This window comes from Arvicola amphibius, chromosome 13, assembly GCF_903992535.2.
Source record: "Arvicola amphibius chromosome 13, mArvAmp1.2, whole genome shotgun sequence".
NCBI lineage: Eukaryota > Metazoa > Chordata > Mammalia > Rodentia > Cricetidae > Arvicola > Arvicola amphibius.
The window spans coordinates 54,503,605-54,521,143 of record NC_052059.1 but is presented as its reverse complement, the minus strand read 5'-3'; the positions used below and the strand labels follow the sequence as shown (position 1 = coordinate 54,521,143).

Here is a 17,539-nt window from a genome sequence, read left to right as displayed (position 1 = left end):
CTCACAGGGCACCGAGGAGACTCCTTTATGAGACCGAGCAAACCAAGGCCAGGTTCCTGTGCCAGAAGTCTGCACGAGTCGGTGGTGTTTTCGTGGCGCTCTCCTGGATGACTTCATTTGTGGGGGAACGTCTCCAGAGCAGCCTCACAATGGAAAGACAGAGCCCCTGGAGTGGCCACCTGTACCCTCAAGCATGTGACAAATGCTTGAGCCCCTAAGTGCCCTTGAGGTGTGGCTGCCGGAGTCAGAGCTTCTCTGTCACCATTGTTCCGGCTGCACGAGAGAACACCTGTTACCTCCCCTTCACCTAGGCTGGTTTTGAAATCAGTGTTCAAGGCTGAAAGGAGATGTGAATAATATAATTATTATGAGAAGAAGCCAGTTTGAGCTCCGACACTAGTCAACAGCCTCAGTCCTCCAGAGGCGTGTCTTAATTTCATTGTAAAAGATACAATTGGTCTATTTTTATGCTTTGGGGGGGGAACTATTTTGTGCTATTTTTTAATTTGATAACCGTGTGTATAGATCATATTACGAAGTGATTTTTCTATGTTAAAGAGATGAAAAAATGTATCTAAAGAAGACATTCAGAATTCTGGTGGGGGTAGGGGGGAGGATGGCAGTGAAGCCATTTGCCGCTTTTCTTTTCGAGGGAGCCTTTTTATTTCCTGGCTCTCCAGTGGCACCTGAGAAGTAATTTGATGCTTTTGTATTGAAGTCATGAGCTATGTTCCTGCTGTGTTCCAAGTTACTTCTGACTTTGCCATGCGATGTGGCCTGGGGCTCTGTTTGTTCTGCACGGTTTCGGGATCCCCTTGGCTAAGAAGTACCAAGGGCAGGGGATTATCAATGTGTGGATGGAGATCAGTAAAAAATGCAAAGAAAGGTACTGTGGAGATGCTCGGTGTAGGTCTTCAGTCATCACGGGGACCCCAGACATGAATCGCTTTGCAAATTAGAAGGCTTTTTTTATACTCTTGTTATCAGAATGGTTTATTTTTCCAGCAGCAGGAACTAGGAAAACCAGAGCAAAGTTCTCCAAGGAGACACAACTCCTGGATCTTCAGCAAACTCTGCAATCACTGCCGATGTTTTAATTTATCAGATTCAAGTGAATTTGTATGTTGATTACTTATGGAAAAAAATTAAATGTGTGTAAGTAAGTTTTCAACTGCTAGAAAAGCCAAAATTTGTTCCATAACTGTGAGGTCTGGCCACAGCGCCTGTCATCTGTCCGTCGTCTCATGATGACGGGAATTGTGGGACGTTGTTGTTGGCAACCGGTATCACCAGAGATAGGAATCAAAGAGTTTTCATAGCCAAAGCAGGAGAAAAATCACTTTAAATTTCTAATAAATATTTTATGGTGTGAATTCCTTGGGGAGTGTTTTCTTTATGATTAGTCGTTAGTAGAACAGTTACCTAGAATCACAACTACCGTGAATTTCACTGTAGCCGGTATCTAGGAAAGCCGGATGTGTTTGTGGCAAACCTTGGCACGCCAAAGACTGTTTTTCTTTGGGATCGCTTGTCATCAAACTAATGCAAAGTTCAGGGACCAGTCAACCGAAACATCTCAGAAGTAGCCAGGGATGGCTCTTCACAAATACTTGAGCTCCAACAAGACCTTATTTATGATTACACCTATTTAGTGTGTGTGTGTGTGTGTGTGTGTGTGTGTGTGTAAAATACTGAGATTTGAAGTCTGTGAAGTCACAGTGTCTCAAAACAGTTTTCACCCCTTCATCCCAACCATCTCAAAGGGTAAAACCCACTCTAAACACTATATCTCTACAAAGCCAGGCAAAAGCAGCTATAGGTGGCCAATTCTTAAACTGACACCAGGACTTTGCTTGATGCAGGGTAACCTCTGTGTGCTTCGGAAACAAAGGATGGTTGGGGAGTGCTTGCTTGTATCTGAGTTTCTTCTCTTTTCTGGGTATGGGAGAAGTAAGTTTTATTAAATGAAACAGGAGTTTTTGCCCAATGAAACCTCATCCTTTTTTCCAAAGATGACGTCACCAGAAGCAACTGCTGAGCTTTTGGATTTTGGGGGGAAGTGGAGAGAGTCAGCTAGCAGAGAAGAAGTACAAATACCTGGTTCTAGTGCGCCTTCCTTGCTCTCTTGAGAATGCAAAAATCCTGAGCCCCTATGATGTCATTTATACGCAGTTGAAACATTTTACAGTCTGTCTAAAAGGGGGATCATTTGCTGATGGAAAAATAGTCACATTTTCTACTTGTGAATAAGCCAGCAGCTTTTCTCTAGAGAGAAGAATCAGATCGTCGCAAGGAAGAGGAAACTAACCAGCTCATCTGTTGAAAAGTGTGGACCTAGCACGGTGGCTCAGGCTTGTAATCTCAGCACTTGGAAGGCAGTGGCATGGGGGGGGGGCTGCCAAGAGTTCAAGGTCAACCTGGTTCAGAGGGAGCAGGCTACAAACAAGTGTGAACTGGGCATGGTGGCTTCTCCCTGTAATCCCAGCACTTCGGGTCTAAGGTAGGACAGTTTGAGGCTCTCATGGGCTAAACAGTGAAACGTCTCAAAGAAAAAGCACAACAAAATGCAAGGGGAAACTCCACTTCCACTATCTCTACTGCAGGGGAGCAGTCAAAATGTGCCAATCTCAGACAGGGAGATGTAGCTTAAGACTTCACCGGACTATGTGTGGGAGGCCCCGAGTTTCATCCCCAGCCTCGAAAATTAACAATGACATCAGCATCTAGGGTGGTCAGCCGGCAGAGACGAATGTGCTTCACAGGTTTATTCTGCAGCCTGCACCTTCTTTACCTGACCATTTCTGAGTGAGTTCCCACAGGCCCTTTGGTCTCCGGCTTTTAAGATTAGAGTTTTATTTCCCGAGTTCAGTGACACACATGGCCCTTGTTTTGTTCTAAACTAGAATCTATGTTCTATGTTCTAATCATAGAATCTATGATTCCCTCAGAACAGTTGACAACCAAGCTGTATGTACACGGGCATCCTGGACTATGGAGGGAGATGGGGTGGTTCTCAAAGCTGAGCCCAGCAGGACTTTGGAGCTTGATGCTCTCTCTCCTCAGGCAATCCCACTTTGAACCAACACAGTGACCTTTCTTAGGGTGCCAAGCCCCCAGCCCACAAATGCACAGCCATTCCTTGAAGTGGCTCAGCCAACTGATAAATGGCAAACACACTTCGGTTGCTCTAGCCTCCCAAGGGATAAAGTTAATGGACTTGGGAATTGTGACTCCTGTTGACTTAGCCTGGTCAGTCAGAATGGCGTCCCGGAAGTGTGTTTTACTGCGATACCCAGGGCAGACCTCTGTGTGTGGTTTTAGAATCAGATTCTGCTGGGATCTGGAAGAAAGGTGACCACAGGCAGAGAAATCAGATTGTCCTGTTGGTCATTTGGGCAAAAAGCAAGTTTCTAGCCCGGCGGTGGTGGTGCATGCCTTTAATTCCAACATTCCGGAGGCAGAGGCAGGCAGATCTCTATGGGCTCGAGACCAACCTGGTCTACAAGAGCTAGTTCCAGGACAGGTTCCAAAACTACAGAGAAACCCTGTCTCGAAAAACCAAAATAAAATAAAATAAAATAAAATAATAAAAAAAAGCAAGTCTCTAAGCATGGGCTACTTTACAGGACTTTGCTGAATAAATAATGAGTCTGTATTAATGGCTTATCGAACTTTCTGGAATTAAGAAAAAAAATCTGGTCACTTCCTGCATATTCCTCTTGCTTTTTTGAGCAATAAAGCAAAGCTGCCCAGTGTGGCGAGGGGAAAGGTCTTGAGGAGAAGACTCAATGCGTGGTGTGGGACCAGGGAAACTTTAAACATTTCAACACACTAGACACCTACAGGGACTCTCTGGGGCACGCCACAGACAGGGCAGGGGCCAGAGCGGACTGGACAAGGCCACTGGGGGAGTGCTCTGTACTGGACTTTCACAGACCTTCTCGTGTTTAAAAGGGCAGTCCAGGAACACAGGTTGACAAAAGTCCAGAGGCCCAGTGTCCAGAGGACTGGTGACAGACTGGGAGGGTACCTTCCTGAGTGCCCGGTGCCATGCCGGCGCCACTCCCCTCACCCTTCATCCTCCACACAAATCAATCAACATTTCTTTGCTTTCTCAAAACGTTTCTTCATTAATTAAAAAGCCCGGATATTCCTTTGACTCGAGAGCCTTCCAGGGATTAAGTAAGAATTGGAAACTCTTGAATCTCTTCCTGACAACTGTGGCATTGACTCCCTGAACGTTTGGAGGCCTTGATTCGCTGCCCTCTTTCTGTTCTGTTCTGTGTGGAATCCATGCTCGACGGAAACCTAAAGAGGAATCTCTAGGAAAATCCTCAAGTTCCTCATGGTAAAGACACTGGGTGTAAGACTTCCACACTGTGAAAGTATGATTTGGGGGTTTGAGACAAGGTTTTCCATTTAGCTCAGGCTAGCCTGGAGCACACTATGTAGCCCAGGATAGGCCTCAGACTTCTGGCCATGCTCTTGCTTCTGCTTTGCACGTGCAGGGGTTGCAGTTGGGAACCACCAGTTCCGGCTGCAACGCTGTAAAGTTTTGCCAGAGGACTCGGCTCTGAGAGTCATTTCACCTCCTACAGCTGTGTCTTCCAAATGTCTCCGACACTTATGCCCAGAATCAAGGGACCTGGACTCACATCATAAATGCCCAGAACAAGAAACTAAAAAGGAATGCCCTAAAGGACCTTCTAAGTGAAAAATGGCGGTAGCATTTTAAGACTGATTTTTAAACACAAAAACTTGCTTTTTAATTTCAGCCATCTTGAAGGGTAGGCCATTTAGAAAAACCATACCTTAATAACATAGTTTTTATTCCAGAGACTGAACAACCATAGGCCACCGACTGTCATCTGTAACCACAATATAAAATGGCTGTGTGTGTACACATGCATGCAGACTCATCCCAGGACGTTTTGAGCACAGAGGACTATGCGTATTCGGGCGGCTCGCACAGGACTCTGCAGTGCTGAGCTTGCTTGGATCCACTCAAGATCAGACAAACCCAATTTAGAATCACTAATACCGCATGCCCAGTGACCCTGATGAGAGAGCCCAGTGTCTCTGGACCTGAGGATTGTAATTCTCACCTCTGGGGGACAAAAGGACATCACGTAGCATTCACCAGCTGCACCCACAAACACAACCCCAACTCCTATCTAGATATTTTTTTAACTTCTCAATATAGAGAAATACATATATTCATATAAACAAATACATCAAAAAGAGAAAGAACCCTAGAAGTAACTTAGGGCAGGGTCCTTATTTTTTTTTCTGCTAGCCAATCGGTAGTGCTCCACTTTGCCTGGGTTAACCTAAGTGTTTTGTTCCCAGCTCTCTGTCCCTTGATCAGTACTTTCTCTGTGATATGCCTGATGGGCCAGTATAAAACACAATGGTTTTATAACCCAGAGGGGTTCTCTCAGCCCTGGGTCTCTCTCTGGCATGGCTGGCCATCTGAAGCCCTCTCTTGGATGGAACCAGATTTGGGAAATCAGAGTAAGGGTTGGGCCAGGGCTGAATGCTGGAACCCTTAATAGGCAGGCAGTTGTGTTCCAGAAACACACACACACACACACACACACATGCACGCACACACATGAGTGCGCGCACACACAGGCACACACACATGCACACACCATATCACATGTCCTCTCCCCAATTACTTCACATTCTGAAACATTTAATTTTATTATTGAGTTTTAATAGACACTGAATCACTTCATTTAACTTTCCTATCCAGTTAATTATATTCACACACAGCAAGCACCCAATTTTAACCATCTAGCTCAACAAACCATCCCCAGGTAAAGGAGTTCTCTTCCCTGGGACACGAGCTGTGTCTAGAATTGAGCCTCATATATAAGAAATTCCACAGCATCAAATCTTTTGTTTTGTTTTGTTTTTGTTTTTCAAGACAGGGTTTTTCTGTGTAGCTCTGGCTGTCCTGGAACTCACTCTGTAGATCAGGCTGGCCTGGAACTCAGAGACGCTTTTGCCTCTGCCTCCTGAGTGCTAGGATTAAAGGCGTGTGCCACCACTGCTTGGCAGCATGGACTCTTTTGTGATGTTTTTCCTTCCATGTAATGACCACTGCTGGACAGAGCAATGGCTTGTGCCTTTCAGTTGTGGTGTGGTATTCCATTGCATGACTCTTGCCTAATTATCTATATTACTGTTAATGGACATCCAGGAAATTTTCCATTTTATGCATTCAGGGACTTTTAAAACTGCTTCTTGGAAAATATGGTACTTGCCTCTCTCAGATGGGATTCCAGGGGCTGGACTGTCATATCTCAAGATGACTGCTTTGAGTTTATCAGCCAGGCACTTCTGACACTTGTAACAACAGTTACAAGTTGGACAGCAGATGAAGATGAGGGTGTGTGTCTGTGTGCTGTGTGTATGCTTGTGTGTGTGTGTGTGTGTGTGTGTGTGCTTGTCTGGTGTTGGAGATGGAGCCCAGAGCCTCCTCTATGCTCAACAAGTTGTCTACCACTGAGCCCCACTCTGGCCCCGGCAGAAAGGCTTTTGACCACAGAAAATAACGCATGAAGAAATACTTTTGGAAAAGCTGGGGGAAAATCAAAAACAATTTCTCTGCAAATAATTTAGATAGTTCAAATCAAAACATATTTAAAAGGTTCAGAGTAGATGGTAAGAACACGAGTCTCATTCAAGTCTGTGGCCGACTCATTGATAATGTTACAGCATCTGCTGGGGCAGGCCATTCAGAACCCAGGCGCGGGAGGAGACGGCTCTCAGTCTAGAGTGGCACCTTCCCTTTGACAACCGCCACTCTGGAGTATCTGATCCAGGGCATGTAATTGCAGCTGACGATGGACGTTTCCAGCCAGTCTTTAAGAATTTTACATAATTTTACACATTATTAATGGGTGAATACCCAAGAGCTGGCCCAAGTGGGTTTGCTGTTGGCAGCATTGGAAGGGAAGGGTTGCAGCTGGCTTTGATAATGCCGACTGTGATGGTCAGCTTTGTCAGCCTGACAGGTCCCAGAGTTACGGGGAAAGTCTTGATGAGGGATTACCTACGTTGGGTTGGACTGTGTGGGTGTGTCTGTGAGGGACTGTCTCAATGAAGTCAACTGATGGAGGAACCAGTCCACTGTGGGCAGGGCTGTTCCTTAGGTCCCGAACTGTGTGGAGAAACCACAGTGAGTGCGAGCAGGCAAGCGTGCATCTATTTCTCTCTGTCTCTGACTGTGGATAGGATGTGACTACCTATATTGGAAGTTCTCGCCTTGCTTTCTCCACAGCGATGGAGTCCCAACCTGGACCTGGAGCTGAAATAAACCCCCTTCCCCTTACATTGCTTTGTCTTTTATCACAGCAAGGAAAACGAAACCAGGACACTGACTGAGCCTTCGGTATCAGAAACATCTGCAGACAGAAGCATCCTAGAAGGTAGCTTTATATCACGCTTTTAAAATAATTTTGTAAATGAAATAAAGTTCCATAGTGTGACTTTTCCACTCTATCAGGTTTTAAAGCTTTTAGATTTGGATGCCAGGGCTGTCGCTGAGTGGTAGAATGCCTACCTCGCATGTGGGAGGCTCTGAGCTTGACTCCTAGCACTGCAGACAGAAGGAAAAGGGGGAGGGTATTGAGGGCAGGCAGCACAGAGGAGGATCTTTTGGTTTTCAGAATAGATGTATGGAAGGCAGACCTGGGAAACACCACCACCATGCTAGGGTGTAGCTCAGTGGCAGAGCGCTTGCCTAGAATGTGCTGGGCCCTGGGTTTAATCCTCCGTTAGAAGAAGGCAAGAGTAAAATGCCCATGTTGTGAGTTGATGCTGTTCCCAACGGAATTTGAAGAGCTCTCTCCCAATTTGCAGGTACGCGGAGACGACACAGGAGGAAAGATTGTTCTAGACACAGTTCTTTCCTTCGGCTGACACATCCCAGGCTAGTGTGGCTTCGGGAACCTTTCCTCATGAAGGGTCCTGGCTACAGTAACTGTCGCTGGGTGCAAAAGGGCCTTCCAAAATAAAACACAGTCTAGTCTTCTGCTTTAACCAAAGGTTTATTTGAAATGCGTTTGTGCTGATACACGCCAATTAACAGGATTGGTCAAAGCCTAATTAATACAACCAATGGACAAGGAGACATCCTTGGCATGGATCCCCTGCCAGGAAGGAGACTGACTTCACACCACCATGCTTGACAAGGGCTAACATTAACAACATTGAAAATTACTCCTCTTTCGGAGAGAGGGAACAAACACCTGCATGTGTCATGGAAGTGCTCAGGTACCTGCTGGGAGACAGTCTAACAGGACCCTCAGCCAGCTTCCCTCTGCCTGGCTAGATTAAGCCCTGTCCTTGGTAAACAGCATCTGAGCAATCCCAGAACAGATATAACAGGAGCCAGGGCACACATGGCTTTGCTTACATGACAGATACACCCTCACTGTGGGTTTAGAGACAGGTAGGATGTGGGTCTCTACCTTGCTGTGCAAGCTGCATTGCTCTGGGAGGGAGGTGCAGAGGGAGGAGCCCCGATGCTGGGCTGCACTTGGTCATCCTTGGCAAGGAGGGAGAGGAAGCAGCAGGCTCAGGCCTTGCATAGACTTTCTGACTCGAACACCAGACAAGTCTTTACCAGCATGGGGATCTTGTTTGTAATTGCCACGGGATAATTGTACATAGTTATGGGCTATGCTGCTGGGATCTTGCTGGAAGGGGAGAAACTCCGTGACCAGGCAGGCAGGTTTCCTCTTTTTTTTTTTTTTTTTTTTCTTTTTTAAATTGGTGTTTGCTGCTTTCCCTAAAGCACATACCAAGCTACCTCTAGGAACACGGCTGGATCCAGTCCAGCCCCATGGCAAGTGGGTTACTGTCTACTCCTCAGCTTTCTTCCCCTCTTTCTCACACAGGAAATCAGAAACTCGTCCCTGCACAAACGTTGTATTTATCTTATTTTATAGGACCTTGCTTAAGGCCTAGGCTGGCCTCCAACTCTTGATTCGCCTGCCTCAGCCTCCAGAGCACAGGGAATTGCAAGCATGTACCGCCAGGAAGGGCTCCCGGCTTTTGATAAGCCCTCCTGACCCCTGCTTTCCAGGACAGGATGATTGGGGTGGTGATGCTCTTTCAACTTTCCTCTTCCCATCTCTGCCATAAATCGCAGGCACCTGACACGTTGCTCCTGGTTTCTCAAACAAACAGGTCTCCTTCCTCTCTTGAGCCAGGTCAGAAGAAATGCCTGTGGGCGAATCCTGTGAGCATATTTTTCTTGGTCCGATGCCTGGGAGAGGGAGCAGAGCAGCTATCTCAGAGGCAGCGGCGAGAGCAGGAGTTTGTCATCTGAACAGGAGCCAGCCTGGGTGGAGAAAGAATCAGTCCTTTGTCTCCTCTCCCTGGGGATGGCTGAGAGGTGCTCCTAAGGCTAGGCTGCGCTGGGGGTGGGGTGACCTCTCCTCTTTCTGCTCAAGGCATTCGCTCGCAGAGCTTCTGACTACTTGAATTTATGTTGCTTCCATCCCCTCCTCTTCCCACACAAGAAATCACGCATCTGGGGTGAGTGGGGGAGCTTTAGAAACACCAGGGCACACGCAGTCTGAGATGTGGGAGTCAGTGAAGCGCAGGGAAGGGGAAAGGATGGACACGGGTGCTCAGAAGACATGCGTGAACGAAGGGTACCACATACCACGCTGAGTACTGGCTTCACACTTTTAGGCATACTTAATGGTGCCACTGTGGGAATCTTGAGCCGGTACCTCTCTTCCCCATGGGAAACCCTTCATGATGCTGTTCCGTTAAGGCTAGCCTGAGCTAATATCCCCTTACCGTACTGACATAGACAATGGCCTTCGAGCCAACACAGAATTACCAACACAGCCAATGGATGCACACGCTCTTATTTTGCAGGGGGCCTTTATTTTAACTTTCCCATTGGTACATTTGATAATTCAAGCATGTTCATGCAGAGAATATGACTTCTGTTCTGTTCAGTTTTTTGAGATAGAGTCTTCTTGTGTAGCCCAGGCTGGCCTAGAGCTCACCGTGTAACCCAGGCGGATCTCCAATTCTTGTTCCTCAGCCTTCTGAGGGCTGGGACCACAGGTGTGCGCCGTCACACCAGATGGCATGCCGTCTCTTGATTTGACCTGATAACCAACTTCTTTACTGAGTTATCACTTCAGATCTGTCGGGCCAGTTTCCCTGTTGAGTTTTTAAAGAGCCCAGGAGGTGAAGGCTACATTCCAAATGCTGAAGCTAAAGTGTTCCTTGAGTGACTTGGGGACAATGACCCTGGGCAGCAATTCACACCGTGCCTGCGCTGGGCAGTCCCTTTCTCGCGTTCCGGACAAAGCCACCTCCTCCGCCAGCAGGGCAACGGACACTGGACTACGGCTCAGGACAAAATCCCAGGACAAGAAGGGCTGACAGGGGCTGGAGAGATGGCTCAAGAGGTTAAGAACATTGCCTGCTCTTCCAAAGGTCCTGAGTTCAATTCCCAGCAACCACATGGTGGCTCATAACCATCTGGAATGGGGTCTGGTGCCCTCTTCTGGTGCATAGGCATACACGCAGACAGAATATTGTATACATAATAAATAAGTAACTTTTTTAAAAAAAGAAGAGCTGACGGAAAAGGGTCCTCATGATTGAAAAGAAAGGCTCATTATGATCACAAATGAGAGATTATACAGGATAGCTTTTTTTATTTAAAAAAATTGACCTGAAAGCCTGCGTATCCAATTACATTTTCAGACTCTTGTTACCTAGTTTCACTTAAAAAACAAAACAAACAAACAAAAACATTCCCCGATTGGGAACATACGTGGCTCAGTGGCAAACACCAGCCTAGCCTTCACAAGGTCCCGAGTTCCATTCCCAGCACAGCCACACATGCATACCATAAAACTCAAAGGAGGCAAAAAGGGTCAGATGTTCAAGGGCAGCTTCAGCTGCATAGTGAGTTCGAAGCCAGCATGGACTACCTAAGAATTTATCTCAAAACAACAACCAAATCACTCACTGCTGGGCATACTTGAAGGCTTGGCAAAGAAAAGCAAATGCCCAGCTGGGCTCTGCCGGAGCCCAGGGTCACTGGCTGGTACATTTTTCTCTCAATGTTGAAGAGGCAGAGCCACTTTTCACCAGAGCAGTTTATACCTTGCTCTCATGCCTTTGTTTTTGTGTTTGCATCAGTGTGGGGAATTGGGGAAAGTAATACTGACCCAGAAATCTGGAATATTCTGCACCAAGACAGAGCAGATACATCAGCTCTGCTTCTTGGAGTATCACACTGCAGACCCTGACCAGCTAGGCGGTGTTGCCAGGCTGCCCGGTAGACTTGAGCAGGGTATTGCCTCCAATTATAGCATGGGCTGTCCACTCGGCAATCATCCCTGCGGCTGTGAAGAGAGCAGCTGAACCCAGAACGAAGCCGAAGGGACAGTGGCTGCACTGTTTACAGTTTCAAGTACAGGATCGAGCCATACATAAGAACTTCTGTGAGCGGCCCCAGCCCCAGCCCCATCTTAGCGCAAACCCGGGGCAGTTCTGGAAGTGCTGACCAAATGTGACCTGCCAGCCCAAGAGCCCCAGCTATGTGACAGGAGTGTCATGGCCCACATGACATTTCCACTGAGCTGACAGCCAGCGTGCATAACTTAGTCCAGTCTTCTCTATTCCCCAGGGAGGGGTTGTGTATGAGACATTCTGACCTCAGTTTAAAGATAGCCCAAATGACCCGGCTCCCCAGTGGGCCCTGTGTAAATAGTACACATCACACACCATGACAGCTGCTTTGCCTAGAAACCCAATTTAGTCATTCGGCTAGGAGAAAGCTTAATCAGGACAGAAAAAAAAATAGAAAACAATCCCTGCCAGAAATGTTTTCTCCTGCCTGTATACCTACAGAGACAGTTTAGTGCAGAGAATGTTTAGTCTGCTTCCCAAACGAAGAAAATACGCTCCAGAAAAGTATACAACATAGCATAAAGTCAGAAGACAAGAAAACAAACAAACAAAGAACTCAAACAAACACTTTCATTCACTAATCTGGTTTAAAAGCCTTCAAGCTCAAGAGAGGGCTAAGTGACAAAAAGCTGAATTTTGATTCCATCTTTCCAAATGGGTTTAGTTCCCAAATGAAAATGAATTTTGGCTCTTCTCTTCCCCACCCACTCTAGCCCCCAACATGGTGGCCTCAACAAAACAGAAAATTCAGAAGGGGAGGTCCTTCTCTCTAACAGACTTTCTGGCTGAGAATGGCTGGCGGAAGCAGCTATGTCTCTAAACCACCAGCTGGGCTGAAGTAACAGATGATCCGGAGAAGTGTCAAGGACTCACATGGTACCGATGACGGTGTATACAGGGCACCTCTAACCGACCATTCCGTCCTCTCCACTGCTCCGCAGGCTGCTCAGAAACCAAACACCCACCACGGCTGTCTTCCCAAATCACCACCCTGCACTGTTTTCCTAGGGAACTTGCCCTGTGATGTGACAGAAGATTCTGTATGGAGTTCTTTAGAGGATGAAATACCAGTGTGGTACACTCGTCACGTGAATCCGGCCATCCAGACAGGTTGAACAGGTTGGGCTATGCAGAGTTTGAGAACCTGGGTGATCTGTTCAGTGCTCTGTGTCTCTAGGTAACAGGGGAAAACGCAAAGGAGCTGCTGATCAAGCCCTGGACAAAGACAGGGATGATCGTTCTTTGGGTCAAAACAGAAATTTAGATTTTTAATAAAACACAGATCAGAAGACCCATCCTGCTGCAGACAGCTTTGAGGAGTACCCATTTAGAAGAGGTGATGATAACTTGGGAGATAAGTGTTGAGATAGGTACGATTCAGAGCCGTATCAGGATGGGTTTCACACAGGTATCAGACGACTCAGAGCAGAGTCAGGCTGGATTTCAGACAGGTATCAGGATGGCCCATGCTGAGATGTGGATATTGCTCTGGAGGCCAGGATCGCTATGACGACCAAGGCTATGACTACAGGATAGGTAGTGGCAGAAGAGAATTTGGTAGTGGGTACTGTAGGGTTGCTGACTACAGAGAAGGTGGGGACTGCTATGACAGGTATGACAGATGGGACAATTGGTCATGGAGCTCCACGGATGATTACTCTTGGGATGATTATAGGCATGATGGCAGAACCCCCCACCCCACAACCCCAAACTGAATCTAAAGCCTTGGAATATTCCCAAGGAAGATGCTTCCTTTGCTAGTACCTCCCAGTTGGGTTGAGCAGCTTCTATCTTTGGAAGGGCAAAGCCTGTTGTCACAGCTGTTGGAGAAGAAAAGTAGAAGGGAGCGGGGCTACGGAAGGAGTCAGAGGCATTGCAGCGTCAGCTGGACGAACCAAAACTAGATGGCCGACCCCAGGAGAGACACTGGTGGGCCAAATGAAGAAGCTCAAGAAAGAACAGTTGAGGACAGGAAGTGAGTCATGGCAGACTGGGGCCGCAGTTACATCAGGCAGAAACACACAAAGAAGAGGCTCTCGAAAATGAACCATTTGATAGAGAAGACTGCCATTTTCCAGTCTCTAAACCTCCTAAATCGATTGGCCTCTAAAGGTAATGCCAGCCCCTCTATCAGAGGAGAATGCACGGGATAGTGATGCCCTAACCCTCTTGCTCGACCTCAGAGCTCAGACACAGTGACAGAGAGAAAGTAGCTCTGGCTCAGCCCTCTGAGGAAGGCCCAGCAAGGGAAGAAGAAAGCAGAGTAGATGGGCTGAGGTCCCAAAGGCCTAAGTGGGAACTCCAGCTGTGGTTCTGGAGATGGAGAAAACAAAGGCCACGGGAAGGAGTTGGAGAGGAAAGATGGCAAAAAGACTCAAGACTCCAGATCTGCCCAACCAAAAGATATTTGAGGAGAATCCAGCCTCCAAGTTCAGTTCTGCAAGCAAGAATGCTTCTCCATCCGTGGATTGATGGAGGACTCCCATTGGCTAATAAAGAAACTGCCTGGCCCATTTGATTGGCCAGCCTTTAGGTGGGCGGAGTAGACAGAACAGGAAGAAGGAAGTGAGGTAGATGGCTCAGTCAGATGCTATGCCTCTCCTAAGTTAGACAGACCGCCGTGCCTCTCCTGAGAGAGAGGCCAGACGCAATGAAGCTCCAGCCCAAGATGGATGTACGCTAGAAACTTCCTGGTAAGGCACCACTTTGTGGTGCTACACAGATTATTAGAAATGGGTTAAAGCAAGATGTGAATAAGAGTCTGAAATTAATGGGCCAGGCAGTGTTTAAAAGAATACAATTTGTGTGTTGTTATTTCGGGGCATAAGCTAGCCGGCGATCAGGAGCAGGGTGGCAGGAACGCAGCCCTCAGCTCCTCACTACAGAATGGCGCCAACGTGGATAACTGAATCCACAGAAAACCTGAGAAAGCTTGGGAAAGAATAGAGCAAAGCATGGCTTCTTGGTAGCAGCAATTTCTCGGGTCTGAACGTGTGTTTTTCGGTTTTCAGCCATAGCAGAAAAAAAAAAAAAAGCTGTGCTGTTTTAAAATGCTGGCTTTCTGGACCGTCCTGCCATGGCAAACTCTGACTCTTTCAAGCAGGCAGTCTTCACTATGGAGCTTTTGATTATTGTTTGACATTGTTGCAGCTTGCTTGCTGGCAGGGACCTTGAACCGCCACAGAGTTGTGGTGATAAACATGGCTACAGCCAGTACCTCTGCCATGAGGCTAGAAAGCTAAGGAATGGGCTGGATCCAGCCCCCAAAGTCATGGCTTTAATCCTACCTATATTGCTTGGTAAATTAAAGACCAGTGTGGTCAGAAAAAGAGAGATATACAGTAAAGAGAGATTCAAAGACAAAGAAAACCTCTAAATGGTTTGCAGTGAGTTAAAAGTACATGCAGGCTAAAAGTTAAAGTTCTTACAGTTAAAAAAAAGAGAAAGAAAGAAAGAAAAAGGAAGTAGTTTGTTGTGGTGGTATACACCTTTAATCCCAACACTTGGGAGGCAGAGGTAGATTGACCTCTGTGACTTCAAGGTGTGGCAGGACACACCTTTAATCCGAATGCCTGGGAGGCAGAGACGGAAAGATCTCTGTGAGTTCAAGGTGTTGTAGCACACACCTTTAATCCCAGCACTGGGGAGGCAGAGAGAGTTCAAGGACAGCCTGGTCTACAGAGTTATTCCAGGACAAAGATATACAGAGAACCTGTCTCAAAAAATAAAAGTAAAAATAAACGAAATAGAGGTTAAAATAAAGCCTCACAAAGATGGAAAATACACAGAGAATCTTGATACTGTATGCTATTATGCTCTTTTTGAATTGTTTGAATGCTGAGGAAGGAGCAACAGCTGCTAAAAGATATTTGTTTACAAATGCTGCTGAACTAATCCAAGAAAGATATCTTGAAAATACCTTGACTTTAGAATTTGGATCTAAGGATATGATACTTTGGAAAAGAGATTCTTTTTTTGTTTTTACAGAAAATGAGACCTTATGGATTGCTTCTTTCCCAATATGGTATGATAGACCACGCCCTCCTGAAAGGTTGCTATGAATACCCTCAAAAAATCACTTCGCTCAACTGATGACTAAGATGAACCTGGCACACAGGTTACATTATGAAAGATCTGATTAACAGCGTCCCCATTCAGCAGGAAGCAGTTTGGGGAGAAATAACTGTGCCCATATTCCCAAATATTGTTTATAAATGTTCTTTTACATTTAAAGGGGGATATGATATAGATATGAATAATTTGCATTGATATGGATTTTGCTTTAGTGATACAATTTTGTTATATGTATATGTATTTCTGATACTGATTAAGGTATTGTGATTATGTAGTTCATTTAAAAAATGTAATGTATAGAGGTTGTTAATGGATAGTCATCAATAATAGTAAAACTTGTAGTTATGTTAGTTAGATTTTCTAGATATATAGAGATATATTTAAGTTAAATAGGCATTCTTCATATCTTTCAAAGACTACAGAATATCGCATTTTAGATGTTTTAATAACTTAGGGCTTTTCATGACAATGAGACATGTCTGCTCCTGGCAGCACCAGTCTACTTCAAGAAGATGATGGGCATCGAAGAGGATCCTATGGAGTTTGATAGCCATTTGGGCAAGAAACTGCTCTTGCCTGGACTATTGCATAAACTGGACACAGAGAACCCTTAGAGAGAGGACTGCTGAACTTGCCTAAATGTGAGATGATCTTTCGGGGTTCCTGATTCAAGAAAGAGTCTGCGAGACATTCTACAGGACACAGCAGATAGTGACTGAACTGTCGTTGAAATTTCCTGCTTCATGGGAAAGTCTATTGGATACTGTGGGCCTATAGGCTGAAGACAGATGCCCCAACAATACAAAAGAACTTTGGGTGACTGTCCAGGCAGCGAGATGTCTCTATCATTTCTAGAGTTTGGAAATTGCATATTTCTTATTTATTTAGTTAATAATGTGTCCTTCTGGAGTCTTTGATGGAGCTGAAGAATAGATAGATAGTTATAGTTGTTTTCCTTTGTTATGATAAAAGATAAAGTAGATATAAATATTGTAGCTGTAATTTTTGCATGATAACTGTTTTGTTATATGTAATTTTACTATGTTAAAGTTAAAGCCTTTCTTTTTTGTTTAAACAGAAAAAGGGGAAATGATGGAGGACTCCCATTGGCTAATAAAGAAACTGCCTGGCCCATTTGATTGGCCAGCCTTTAGGTGGGCGGAGTAGACAGAACAGGAAGAAGGAAGTGAGGTAGATGGCTCAGTCAGATGCTATGCCTCTCCTAAGTTAGACAGACCGCCGTGCCTCTCCTGAGAGAGAGGCCAGACGCAATGAAGCTCCAGCCCAAGATGGATGTACGCTAGAAACTTCCTGGTAAGGCACCACTTTGTGGTGCTACACAGATTATTAGAAATGGGTTAAAGCAAGATGTGAATAAGAGTCTGAAATTAATGGGCCAGGCAGTGTTTAAAAGAATACAATTTGTGTGTTGTTATTTCGGGGCATAAGCTAGCCGGCGATCAGGAGCAGGGTGGCAGGAACGCAGCCCTCAGCTCCTCACTACAGTGGATGGTGAAGACAGAACCGAGGGAGGCAACCACACTGAGTAGACCTCCATATCCTGTACTTTCTCCTAGTCTCTCTGCCCTGGAGCATTCAAGGGCAAATCAAACAGTCTTGCACATCCTGTTTGCCCCTTCTAAACTTTCAAATATGTCCGCATTCTTTTAAAACCCTGTTCCTCTGGTCACCTCATGTTCCTGATGACAGTGTCAGCCTCCCCTGTGGCAATCTCTGTAAATTGCACACCTGGTCTCACAGGCCTGCTATCTTGGCCACCAGAAGCTGTGGTCTGAGGAACCACTGTTTCTCTCAAGTGAACCAGCTCTGTGATGTCTTTGATTCCTGCTCCCACCCTACCCCCAGTCTGCCTGTTCCTGGTGCTTCACATCTCCCCCACTTGAAGGTCAGAGTTCTCTGACTGATGGGCATGCGTGTTGACTAGGGGTACGAAAATGGGAAGGATGGAGTTAGAGGCCTTTAGCCTTGACTGGGGTGT

General features: G+C 46.1%; 1 pseudogene; it reads left to right on the top strand.

Moving 5' to 3' along the window:
* Window positions 1-12,187: 12,187 nt before the first annotated feature.
* On the top strand, window positions 12,188-13,938 carry LOC119799818 (annotated as a pseudogene).
* Window positions 13,939-17,539: the final 3,601 nt, after the last annotated feature.